At 35.1% G+C, this 13,447-nt stretch overlaps 3 non-coding genes across 3 annotated transcripts; all 3 read right to left on the reverse strand.

Annotated features, from left to right (window-relative positions):
• Window positions 1–4,517: 4,517 nt before the first annotated feature.
• Window positions 4,518–4,589, reverse strand: TRNAP-UGG (transfer RNA proline (anticodon UGG)). Its single transcript has one exon. It is a non-coding gene; the product is annotated as a tRNA-Pro (tRNA).
• A 556-nt stretch (window positions 4,590–5,145) lies between these two features.
• LOC131600760 (U5 spliceosomal RNA) lies at window positions 5,146–5,262 on the reverse strand. The gene has a single exon (XR_009283370.1). It is a non-coding gene; the product is annotated as a U5 spliceosomal RNA (small nuclear RNA).
• Window positions 5,263–6,675: 1,413 nt separating this feature from the next.
• On the reverse strand, window positions 6,676–6,792 carry LOC131600761 (U5 spliceosomal RNA). Its single transcript, XR_009283371.1, has one exon. It is a non-coding gene; the product is annotated as a U5 spliceosomal RNA (small nuclear RNA).
• Between the last annotated feature and the right edge of the window lie 6,655 nt (window positions 6,793–13,447).

The raw sequence follows: 13,447 nt of genomic DNA on the forward strand, positions 1-13,447 counted from the left end.
ACATTGAGTCATATTGTACTTATGTGAAATTATGGAATTGTGTGAATTATGTGGAAATGATGCATTTTGTGAAAATGTAAAGTGTGGGTGTATTATTGAAACTAGTATTGTGATTGAGTGATGCTATGTATGTGAAATATATGAAGTGTGGTGAATTCATATTTGTGTATGTATGTTATTCATTATATATCATTATATACTTTCTATGATGATGTGAATTCTCACCCTTCTGTTGGAATGATGTTTTATAACGGCATCGCTCAGGTACCAAAGATTAGAGTTGGTACTAGTGTGCTTGGAGCTGGAGAAGCTACCTTATTTTATTTTGCATTTTTGGATTATAGGTCGTGCTCTGGTCATGTAACACTGGGGAACATTTTGTTTCATATTTTTGAAGGATATTTTAAATTCTTTCTCTATTTTGCTATTTTAATAAGTATATGTGATGTTTGACTTTTATGCCTATGTTTTTCAATAAAGTGAACTTATTATGAGACAATAATTGTGTTTGTCCGAATGAATGTGATTCCGCTGCAAAAGTGCATATGTTGAAGTTTATGAAAAAAAACGCAAATTTTATTCTAAGTGTTATTGAGCAAGACATGTATGTTTGTGGTTTTGAATTATGTGTGACACCCTTGAATTGATATGTTGACTTATGCTATATTTTCTACGAGATTTAGAAGGGTGTTACAAGGAATGTGTTCTTTTAGAACCATGCGTGGAATGCGAGAAGGCATGCATGAGGAGTTCTCTCAAATAATAGTAGACGAGTACTTCTTGGTGTTTGTGTGTATTTTATGGGATCTGGAGAGAATATCACCCTCACTCTCTTTGAGTTTATGGTATTAAGAACGATTAACATCTCCCCGTCCCAACTTCACCCCAATAATTTTGATTTTGTATGGGGGTTCAAAATCTTATGTAGGGGGTCGGGGATCCCACCTATCATGGGTGTTTTCTTCTCTTTATACAGATAAAAAAAAAAGTTTATAAAGGTAAATAGGTTTACATAAGTTCCCTCATTAATAGTGAGTTTCTTTATATTGCTTAAACTACAAGAACTGGAAGAAGAAATTCTTTCGAGACTATGGAAATGACAATTTCCCCGAGGTCATTTTAGACAGCAAAAGAGAATATAGGTTTCGTCTTTAGTGGATGGGAGACCATGTATCAGTCACTAACTTCAATTATGACAGACTCAACGAGTCCGGGAAGAATATGTATATTATGAGTGTTAGAGATTTATTAAAGTGGAAGTCAACCAAGTGGATCTTGACGCTTTACTAGGCAAGTTAAAATTATGATTTAATTCTCGCATTATTATTACTATTTTATATTAATTGTTTGATATCTCTAGTGCAGAAAGAATGGCTCGAATTTCATTCGTAGAAAGGCATAAGTTCTTTGAGAAGGGTAAAAAAATAAGGGTCGGGAGGTGGCAGTAGGGAGAATGCGACCTAACAAAGGTAAAGATATGGAAGCGAAAAATTGAGGGTGTGTCTAAAATCCTACGTTAATTCATGGGTAAGGATGGTAAATAGGATAGGATGGCCTATAAGGGCCAATAACCTGGCCTATTTAAGTCTTGCTTGGCCTGGCTTACTTAATAAAAAGCCTAGTCTTGGACTTTTTAAAAGCTTATATGATTAAGTAGACTTGTCTTAAGCTATTAAACAAAGTCTACGAAGCCTTATAGGTGGGCGTATATATGCATATCTATTACAAAATAACCTAAATAGTATATAAAAAGTTGTATTGTCTATTTAAAAAATAGATAAAATAGACTATTTGAAAGTTGTAATGTGAGATATGCTTTTAAATAGGCTTTCATGTCAGATTTGGCCTTTAAAAAGGCTTGGTCATGCCAAAAAGAACCTATAATATATCATAGGCCAGACTCAAATTTTAAGTATTTATCGTAGACTAGGCTTAGGCCTTCTAAAATCTAGCTTGGACTATCTAATTCTCACCTCTATTCATGGGCATAACACTACTAGTGTCACCATTTAAAATAAATTTTAAAAAATGGGAAAGAGAATATGATGTGTAGACTAAAGATTTAACATGGAAAATGTCAAACCTGTTAGCACACCTTTGGCGAGTCACTTTCGCCTATCCAATGATCAATATCCTCATAGAGAAAAAGAAAGAGAATCATGTCTAACATTTCATGCGCTTCACTCATTGGAAGTTTGATGTACGAAATGGTATGTATGAGGCCAAACATTGGTCACGTATTCGGAGTTGTTAGCGAGTTTATGTTGAATCCAAGTAAAGTTTATTGGAAAGTTGTTAAGAGGATTTTGAGGTATCTACGAGACATCATTAATAAATGTTTCTACTTTGGAAAAGGAGAAATAAAAGTACATGGCTATGTTGACGCAGACTTTGTTGGCGATATTGATCACCGAAGAAGTACAACTGACTATATATTTATCGTTGATATTGGAGCAGTTAGTTGAATATCACAAATACAAAATATTGTTGTCTTATCTGCTACAAAGGTTGAGTATGTAGCAGTAATAGAAGCAGCAAAGAATTGATATGGCTTAAAGAATTGTTAACATAGTTGGGTTTTTACACATGAGAAACATATTGTACATGGATAGTCATATTGAGATACATCTGATAAAGAATTTAACATTTCATTCAAAAATAAAACACATTGATCTTTGTAATCACTTCATCAAATCTCCGCTTAAGGATGAAAACATTGACAAAGACTCAAGGAAGTGTGAACCTTGAAGACATGTTAATAAATGTGGTGACAATTGACAAATTGAAGTTGTGTTTAATATCAGTTGGCCTGCTAGAACAACAAATTGATATATATATATATATATATATATATATATATATATATATATATATATATATATATATATATAGAGGTATAAAAACATATTGAAATCAATCATCAAGTGAAAGATTATAGGTCAAAATAGAAGAGGAAAAGAAGGATAAATAAAAGGAAATAGAAATAAGGAAGGTATTGAGAAATTCTAAGACATAATGCATGGAGAGAGAAAGAGAAAAACTCTGTGTGCATTGAATACTTTGTATATTTCACTTTATTTTAATTCTAGTGTGTTTCCGCATTATTTTATACAAGTTTAATAGAATTTATATGGATTTTAACCAATAAAGAATAAGGTATTAAATATGTGAGATTATATCTCTAGTGCTTCTCATAAACTTTAAAATTAAAAATAAAAAGGGTAAATTACAGTTTTGGTCCCCCTATTTTGGTCAATTCACGATATCAGTCCCCCTATTTATTTTTTAAACAGTTTTGGTCCTCCATGTCCATTTTTGTCCAAAAATGTTGAGTTTTCAATTTTTTGTATTTGTGGGATACTTTCTGAACGAGAGAGAACGTAGAGAGCATTTTTTTGGAGAATGAAAGAGATGAACGAACAAGCTGGGAGAAAAAGACGACCATCGAAGAAGACGATTAAAGGAAGAAAACGTCGTCAATAATTAATATTTCTTTTTCCAAGTCAATAAAAGTATGCTACGTGTCTAAAAAATAGTACACAACAGTGTTTTTTGAATGAAAAATGGACATGAGGGATCAAAACTGTTTAAAAAATAAATAGGGGGACTGATTTCATGAGTTGGCCAAAATAGGGGGACCAAAACTGTAATTTAGCCAAATAAAAACAAATTACTTAATCCATAACCAAAACCAAAATGCAAATGTTTTTCCAAAAGGCACATTAGTCTTCAACAAAATATATATTAACAGAAGTGAACATGAAATAAAAAAGGAAATTTCTTTTTCCATCCTCTTACCTTTTTTCCATCCTCTTACCTTCTTTCGGGTCTCCGGCATGATATTAAAAATGTTTTTTATTTTCGAATATACATCTTTGAACGCACATAATTTCACAAAATTTTGATTATATTTAATTTTGAAAATGCACATTCGAATTATATTTAATTTTGAAAATGCACATTCGAATAAATCTTATTTTTTAAGAAAAAAAATATTTTCAGATATACGTATCCGGATAAACCTTATTTTTTGAAAAAAAATGTATTTTCAAATATGCATATCCGAAAAATTCTATTGTGTTTTTTTTTACTTACTATTGGATGTATTCAGATAAACACATTTGATAGTCATGCATCAGCAATGCAACAAATATGTAAATACCAACAATTTTTTTATAAAAAAAAAACAATTGAAAAATAAAAAAACGATTAAAATAAAATTTAAAAAAAAGGAACAAATGTGTGTTCAAATATGCATCTCCGAAAATTTTCAAAATCATTTTTAAATTTTCAAGGGTGTGGGAGAAACTAAGAGGGTGGAATTAGAAATTGCCAATAAAAATTGGAATATATACAATCATGGGCCAATCATATAGTCCATCATCATAAATAAGTAGATACATAAAATAAAAACAGTGATTCTGGCTGATAACAAACTGATCCAACTAGAGTCATGTGAGTGAGGCTTCATCACCAATTATTTCTCAGAGTTTGTTTTTAAAGTCAAAACAAATAGTGGGGCATTCGGAGAATCGAACTCCGGACCTCTCGCACCCAAAGCGAGAATCATACCACTAGACCAAATGCCCAACTGTTATTCCAAGAGCACTTATGAAGAAAGGTCTGTTTGATTCCAACACTGAAGAGGAAAATATTAATGACTAGGAAAAGTGGACTTAGCACTTGGTAGATTAATTGGTTATTTGATAACACAAACAAGATTCAATAATCATATAATAAGTCAGAACTAAAACATTTACTGATAATAATTCAACATAATATCATGCATTTATGTGCAGTAAATGATTTCAACCATTGATTTCAGATCAGACGGTTTAAAGAAACGGCGTATCCCAGTCATTTACATAATTATTATAGTTATAATGTTCGCAACTGTAAATGCCAATCATGGAATCTTATTTGGGCAATAACTTACATTAAGCAGTTACAAGTTACAACTGATAAATTTTAGCATTAATATTTAAAACAGAAGAAGCACACTAATTACAAACCTGGAGCTTTGAAACTAACACTAGTTGGTAAGAGTTTAAAACAGGACCTTGGTAGAATTCTAAGTTTGATAATAAACATTAAATATGGAAATTATATATTATACATAAATATAAATTTAAACTAATATTGCAGAGCCCTCACTAAAGAGGACTCTTCCAAAAAGTAGCGTATGCCGCTAATTGTGACGCTGACACGGTATTCTTTAGTAAAAGGCGAAAGAATAGTTCGCTATGTCATCATCACACGGCTCCGTGAATGTTAGCATTAGAGGTCCTTTCATTTTATATGAGAGTAATTTAGTTTTCTTATGCATTAGATGATGTGGGACTTTAGTCTGTTATCCACTAGCAAGAATTGGATTTCAATACAAATATAGCACAAGAAACAACAATGAGTAATAACTCACCTTGCAACAGAGGAGTTGCATTAGCTCATTGAGCTAAGGTTCCATCTTTAAAATCCTCACCATTTTCATGATCAAAATCTATCATGATACAGCATACAAAACAATCCCTGTAGAAGATAAAGAGGATTTACCTTAGTGTTATGCGTGCATAGTAAACAGTTATGTTTAACATATTTCATTCAAAAACATAATGAAAAACACTCTCAACAAAATGTGTAAGCACATAGAGTATACAGACTGAGCTACTGTCAACTCCATATCTTCCCCGGAAATCTTTTCATTCACAAGTAATCCAAAATAAGCTTGAAGAACTCCATTTTTCCTCAAGTGAAAAGGTTCTTGTCTCTAAAAATCACTCCTCGAGAATCAGACACATTAACCAACCCCCAATTGGGTTTTCTTCCAAAACAATAATGTATCTCGTGGACAATAGTTGACAACTAGCATTGCTCAATTATCAGGCATTCGCAGCTCAATTGAAAGTAAACACAGATAATTTTCTATTCATTTACTGGAATTGAGATCAGTGTATCAAACTGCTGGTAAACGACATAGACTAAAAGTTTAGAGTCCGACACATATCATCAGTTAATTTAATTCGGCTTAAACAGTATATCCATCCAAAGCAGAATTCTTCTGAGGTGAAAAAAGTTTTTTTTTTTTTTTTAATAAGCATGCAATTTTTAATGAAAGTCTCCATTTGACAACTAAATATTAATTAAGGAAATAAACTATCACAAAATAAAAATAAAAAAGCAATTTAGAAACTTACTTACAATGTGACCTATAAAACTTTACTAATCATGATAAGCTGGCCCTGGCTTGTTGAAATGGTAACAACATCAGAGCTGCTTTGTTTGGTAATAAAATCTGGAAAGATTAAGAGAGTAATTAGAAGCATTTTGTTTATATAAACCCAAACTTAGAGTTATAACAAAAGCCATTATATTACTCCCACGCCATTTAAGTGCGGCAAAACTTATATATCCAAATCTGAGCATAAATAAGCACGGCCTTCCTTGATTTCTAACGATGGTCGAGGAATCATGAGGAATCATGAGCGTCCCATAGGGTCCACCACTTGGGTACATCTTATGCCAGCACCCCTCTTAAGTGCGATGGAAGGCACCTTCCTAAGCCACGTAGGCCTTCTTAATCACCTACTGACCCCATCTAGGTAAGTATGCTACAATGTTGCTGGAATTGTATGTACACAAACAGTCTATACACTTTATAAATTTAAACTATAACTGCAGAGCCATCAACAAAGAGGACTCTTCCAAAAATTAGCGTATGCCGCTATTTGTGACGCTGACACGGTATTCTTTAGTAAAAGGCGAAAGAATAGTTCGCTATGTCATCATCACACGGCTCCGTGAATGTCAGATATAGAGGTCCTTTCATTTTATATGTGAATACCTAAATTTTTTCTGTCAATTAGACTATGTGGGACTTTAGTTAGATACCCACTCACTTGACTCCTATCTTTTCTACATCTGAAACCTTTCACTGAAAAAATCTTACAGAGATGGTGTTGATGGAATCGTGAAAGCTGATGGCAATATACATCCTTACCAAAAGCTTATCTAACATTTTTATACAATATAGTATCCCCAACATTCGTCTAAATATTGACATGAAAAGATATTTTGTTCTAATGACAACAATCGGCACAAAGACAATGGCTTCACTAAATTTAATAACGAAAGTATCCCAATCTAGCAACAACTGAATTTCAACGCAAATATAGCACATGAATAAGAACTCACTTGTAAAAGAGGAGTGTCTTGAGCTAAACGATATAGTTTTTATTTAAGTCTTTCCATACCTCACTATTGAAGTATGTGAATAATGATGAAAAGGATAGAGAGAAAGTACACTAACTGAATTCTGTTATTTTCAGTTAGTTAGTTACTCTAGGGTTTTATTCTATGTAGCACATGTTCAGCTTCTTATGATGTAACTCAACCTTGTATAAAAGCACATTGTGCTCACCCTAATGAGTAATGAGAATCACCTTTATTCACTTTCATGTTCATGTTGAAATCTCTTAATATGGTATCAGTTTTATCTCCATGAACAAGTTCTCATTCTCCTTTTTCTTCATCGATCGCTTCACTTCACCGACTCACAATTTCTCTTCATTTTCTTAGCGATCTTTATCATATCTCTGTCTTATTCTCTGTTACGATCTTCATCGTTGAAGATCTTCATCATCTTCGTTTTGCCATTTCTTGTTGCAGCTTCTTGCTGTTATTTCTCATCGATCCAATCATGCCGCCGCGCGTAGCTCCTACTCATCAACCTGATCTTGATTCTATCTACTATATTCATCCAAGCGAAGGTCCCAACTCTGTCAACATCAGTCCCAAGCTTGATGGCTCTAACTACTTGTCATGGAGCAAATCCATGCAACGTGCCTTGGGAGCCAAGAACAAGGCAAGGTTTGTTGATGGATCCATGGAGATTCCTCCTGATGATGATCTTAACTTCTCTCAATGGGAACGTTGTAACCACCTCATTCTTTCATGGATTATCAACTCGGTTAGTGATCAAATTGCATCTACAATTCTTTATCATGATTATGCTTTGACTGCTTGGAATGATTTACGTGAGCGTTTCTCTAAAGCTGATCGTATTCGCATTCTCACATTACGATCTAAAATTAACAATTTGAAGCAAGATACCAAAACTGTTATGGAGTATTTTCTTGAACTGAAAGCATTGTGGGAAGAACTTTACTCTCACAGGCCATTACCTATCTGTACTTGCTCTCTCCGATGCAGATGCAATGCTGTGAGAAAAGCTCAAGAACACAAACTTGAGGAACAAGCCATACAGTTCCTCACTGGCTTGAACGATTCTTTTTCTGTTGTTAAGACTCAAGTCTTGCTCATGGACCCTCTTCCTTCCATCAATCGTATCTACTCCCTTGTTGTTCAAGAAGAGAGTCACCACAAGAAAGTAGATGTTGTGGATGATAGCTCTATCTTGGTTAATGCTGCACATAAAGACTCAAGATACAAAGGTGGCTACAACAACACCAAGAACACACCTAGAGTCTGCACCTTTTGTAATCAATCTGGCCATACAGTTGACTTTTGTTATCAGAAGCATGGCCACCCCAATTTTAACAAGAATAAAGCATCTGTTAATGCCAATCAATCTGATTCTTCCTCTTCCTCTCAATTACCTGATGCTTCTGCTGTTGCTTCCAACACAAGTCAGCAGATGCCTATCACTCAAGCACAATATGATCAACTCATTAGCCTCTTACAGCAATCCAGCATTCCTTCCTCTACTCATACTCCTACTACCAATCAGGTTTCCTCAAGTGCTCCTAATGAACCCTCAGGTAGTACTTGTAATGCTGCTATTCAGAAATCCCTTCCTTCATGGATTTTAGATTCAGGAGCTAATGATCATGTGTGTGCCTCTTTAGAAATGTTTCAATCTTACTACAAAATTCATCCTGTCAGAATTACCTTACCAAATGGAAATTGCACTATGGTTCAATATGCTGGCAACATCATTTTCTCTCCCATACTTTATCTCAATCATGTTTTATATGCTCCTGACTTTAATTTGAATCTCATTTCCATTTCCAAACTATGTCATGACTTGAAATGCTCAGCTACCTTTTCTGTTGATCATTGCATTTTGCAGGAATTGAATACCAAGAGGATGATTGGTTTGGGTAGCAAAGAGAATGGCTTATATAACTTGCACTTAAAGGAACCTCACCTTGAAGACAAAGCCTTTTCTTCCTCTTCAGTCTCCCATCCAAGCCTTTCACCCTTAGCTAATAACTGTCTTGTTGACAAGTCTCAAAATATCTCCATTCCTAAATCTGCCTTGTGGCACTTTAGGCTAGGTCATGTTTCCTCTAGTAGAATAGCTATTATGTCAAAATTGTATTCTTCTGTTGTACATGATAATGATGCCACATGTGACATTTGCCATTTGGCCAAGCAAAAGAAATTACCCTATCATTTGAGTTCCTCTATTGCTGCACACAAATTTGAACTCTTACACTTTGATATTTGGGGCCCTATAGCTACTCCATCCCCACATAACCATAAATATTTCCTAACTGTATTAGATGATCATACTAGGTTTGTGTGGATCATTCTTATGAAATCCAAATCTGAAACTTCTTCTCATGTTCAAAACTTCATTACTATGGTTCATAATCAATTTAACATCACACCCAAAATCGTTCGAACTGACAATGGCCCAGAGTTTTTACTTCACCATTTTTATGCATCCAAAGGCATCATTCACCAAAGATCCTGTGTTGAAAATCCTCAGCAGAATGGTAGAGTTGAACGGAAGCACCAACACTTATTAAATGTTGGTCGTGCCATTCTCTATCAGTCCAAACTTCCCAAAGTTTTCTGGTCATATGCTCTTCAGTTTGCAACTTTTATCATTAATAGAGTCCCTACTCCCATTCTCCAAAACCAATCTCCTTATCATGTCCTTTATGGCAAACTCCCTGATATTTCCTCCTTCAAGGTTTTTGGATCTCTATGCTATGCCTCTTCCCTTCAAGCTCATCGCACCAAACTTGATCCAAAAGCCCGAAAATCTTTGTTTCTTGGTTACAAACCTGGTATGAAAGGATACATCTTCCTTGACTTCCATACCAATGATATCTTTGTTTCTAGAAATGTCACATTCCACGAGCATATCCTTCCTTACATCCCTACTACTCCTATGTCATCTACATCTTGGTCTTATTTCCCCTCTATCAAAGACAAAACCTTCACACACACTGCCCCAACCTCCCTTCCTACACCTACTGAACCCACTATTGCATCCCCTCCCACCAATAACTCATCTAACAACACCACAGATTCTTTAGATTCCAACCCTCATATTACACCTGACCCTATAGCACCCAACCCATCTCCCTCAACTAGAACCTCTTCAAGGGTGAGTCACCAACCCTCTTATTTGCAAGATTATATCTGCAACTCTCTGGCTACTTCAAATCTTTCTTCCAAAGGTACTCTATATCCTCTCTCTAATTTCATTTCACACAAACACTTATCACCATCTTATTCTCACTATGCATTGTCCTTAGTTGCAAATACTGAACCTAAGACATATGCTGAGGCCTCTAAGTATGAGTGCTGGAAACAGGCTATGCAACTTGAATTGTCAGCCCTCGAGAAAACAGGTACATGGAGAATTGTGGACTTACCACCTGGCATCACACCAATTGGCTGCAGATGGGTATACAAAATCAAGTACTTAGCTAATGGCTCGATCGACAGATTTAAAGCACGATTGGTTGCCAAGGGTTACAACCAGATTGAAGGCCTTGATTACTTTGATACTTATTCACCAGTTGCCAAGCTCACTACAGTCAGAACCATCATTGCCTTAGCTGCTTGCAAGCATTGGTTTTTACATCAGCTTGATGTAAATAATGCTTTCTTACATGGCAATATTGAGGAAGATGTTTACATGGTCATTCCACCGGGTGTGCAGCCTTCCAAACCAAACCAGGTATGCAAGCTTATCAAGTCCCTCTATGGCCTTAAACAAGCTAGTAGAAGATGGTATGAGAGGCTCACCTCATTTCTTCTTGCCCATCAATACATTCAGGCCACATCAGATCATTCTTTGTTTGTAAAATGCTCATCATCCTCCATTACTATTTTAATAGTCTACGTTGATGATGTCATTCTAGCTGGTAATGATATGAATGAGTTCAATTCTATTAAGCTTGCCCTAGACAATGCCTTCAAAATCAAGGACTTGGGTACATTGAAGTATTTTCTTGGCATTGAGGTTGCTCAATCTAAGACAGGAATCTTTCTCAATCAACGTAAGTATTGTCTGGATTTATTGGAAGATTCTGGTTTCCTTGAGTCCAAGCCAATTACTACTCCTTCTGACCCTGCAGTCAAACTGCACCAAGACTCAAGTACCCCATATCATGACATCCCCTCTTACCGTCGACTTGTTGGTCGCCTCTTGTATCTTAATGCCACTCGACCTGACATCACCTTCAGCACACAACAACTTAGTCAATTCCTTGCCACTCCTACAGTCACTCACTTCAATGCTGCATGTAGAGTTTTACGTTATCTTAAATCATGTCCGGCTCGAGGCATTTTCTTTCCACGCGATTCTTGTCTCCAACTAAATGGTTACTCTGATGCTGACTGGGCAGGATGTTTGGATACTCGCAGATCTGTGTCAGGCCAGTGTTTTTTTCTTGGTAGATCTCTTATCTCATGGCGCACTAAGAAACAGCTCACGGTTTCTCGTTCTTCTTCGGAGGCGGAATATCGGGCCCTTGCTGCAGCTACATGCGAGCTTCAATGGCTCCTATACCTCATGAAAGATCTTCACATTACATGTCTTAGAACGCCTGTGATCTACTGGGACAACAATAGTGCCATCCACATTGCCTCCAACCCCGTTTTTCATAAAAGAACGAAACACTTGGAGATTGATTGCCACATTGTCCGGGAAAAACAAAGCAAAGGCATTTTGAAGTTGCTGCCGGTGAAATCCAAAGAACAACTCGCTGACTTATTCACTAAGTCACTACATTCACAGCCTTTTCATGATCTATTGTTCAAGCTGAAGATGTTAGATATCTACCATCCTTCATCTTGTGGGGGGATATTGAAGTATGTGAATAATGATGAAAAGGATAGAGAGAAAGTACACTAACTGAATTCTGTTATTTTCAGTTAATTAGTTACTCTAGGGTTTTATTCTATGTAGCACATGTTTAGCTTCTTATGATGTAACTCAACCTTGTATAAAAGCACATTGTGCTCACCCTAATGAGTAATGAGAATCACCTTTATTCACTTTCATGTTCATGTTGAAATCTCTTAATACTCACCATTTTCTTGATCAAAATCTACCATGGCTATAGCTTACAAAAGAATCATGTTGAAGACAATCTACCATGGCTATAGCTTACAAAAGAATCATGTTGAAGACAAAGAGGCTTTACCTAATGTCGTATATGCTTGGTGAGTTGATTATGATTTTCAAAGCCCAACAAACTTTCACTTGTATTTTATCATTTCTAAAATGACAAGGAAACAAAACAAAGTTAAAGGGATGAAATATTAAGCTAGAAGCCATAAATTTCAGCAGCATGAAAGAGCAAATAGTATTCAGATAAGAAACCATTATCATCTATAAATCAAACCAACAATGGTCTATAAACTTATGCAATCATCTTAGAACTAATTCATTTGCATAATTTTACAATAATAAGATGGAACACAACCAAAATTAAATTTATTATGCTTCTGATGTGAAATTTAATGTATCACAATACCTGTAATAGACAATATACACTCAAAATCAAATCACCATTACGCAATACTCTTCTGATGTGAAAAGTGTTCTTCACAAGCATGCAAAGGGAGCTATGGTTCTTGCCTTTCTCAAATATAACTTGTTTGGTTTTCTTGTTCAGAAGCATAGCACATAGATTCATGCTCAATATCAAATTCATAATGCAATACAAATTTACCGTGGAGAACCAAACGTTTCAGTGTTTTTGCTTTTATCTGTTCATCTTCTTACATTTTTTGGGTTGGTAAAGTGCTTTATTTTGGTTCATGGAGTTGCCACGTGATGTTTAAAGGTAACAATGGACATCATCATTGTGACACGTTTTTGGCCATTTAGACAATGTAAATAAAAAAGTTACTAATTGACAAACCTATCTATCTACAATATAAGAAAATTTAATGCTCTAGAAAATACCAAAATGCCCTGCTGTCTTAATAATGCTCCACGTGGATAGCTTTAACAACTTCCTTTCATTTTGATTCTGTGACATACCTCCACGTCTTCTTCTACTTTTCGTTTCTCATTTCTAATTTTTGGGATTTCAAATTTTGAATTTGACTGCTTTAACTTTTAGGGTTTCTCATTTCTAATTCCATATCCACTTTGTGAACTATTCTTTCCCCTCTCTCTTGTCAAAAATCTCTAAACTATTTTCCTCTTTTCTCTCTCACGAAACTTCTCCTGATT

This window comes from Vicia villosa, linkage group LG4, assembly GCF_029867415.1.
Source record: "Vicia villosa cultivar HV-30 ecotype Madison, WI linkage group LG4, Vvil1.0, whole genome shotgun sequence".
NCBI classification, from domain to species: domain Eukaryota; kingdom Viridiplantae; phylum Streptophyta; class Magnoliopsida; order Fabales; family Fabaceae; genus Vicia; species Vicia villosa.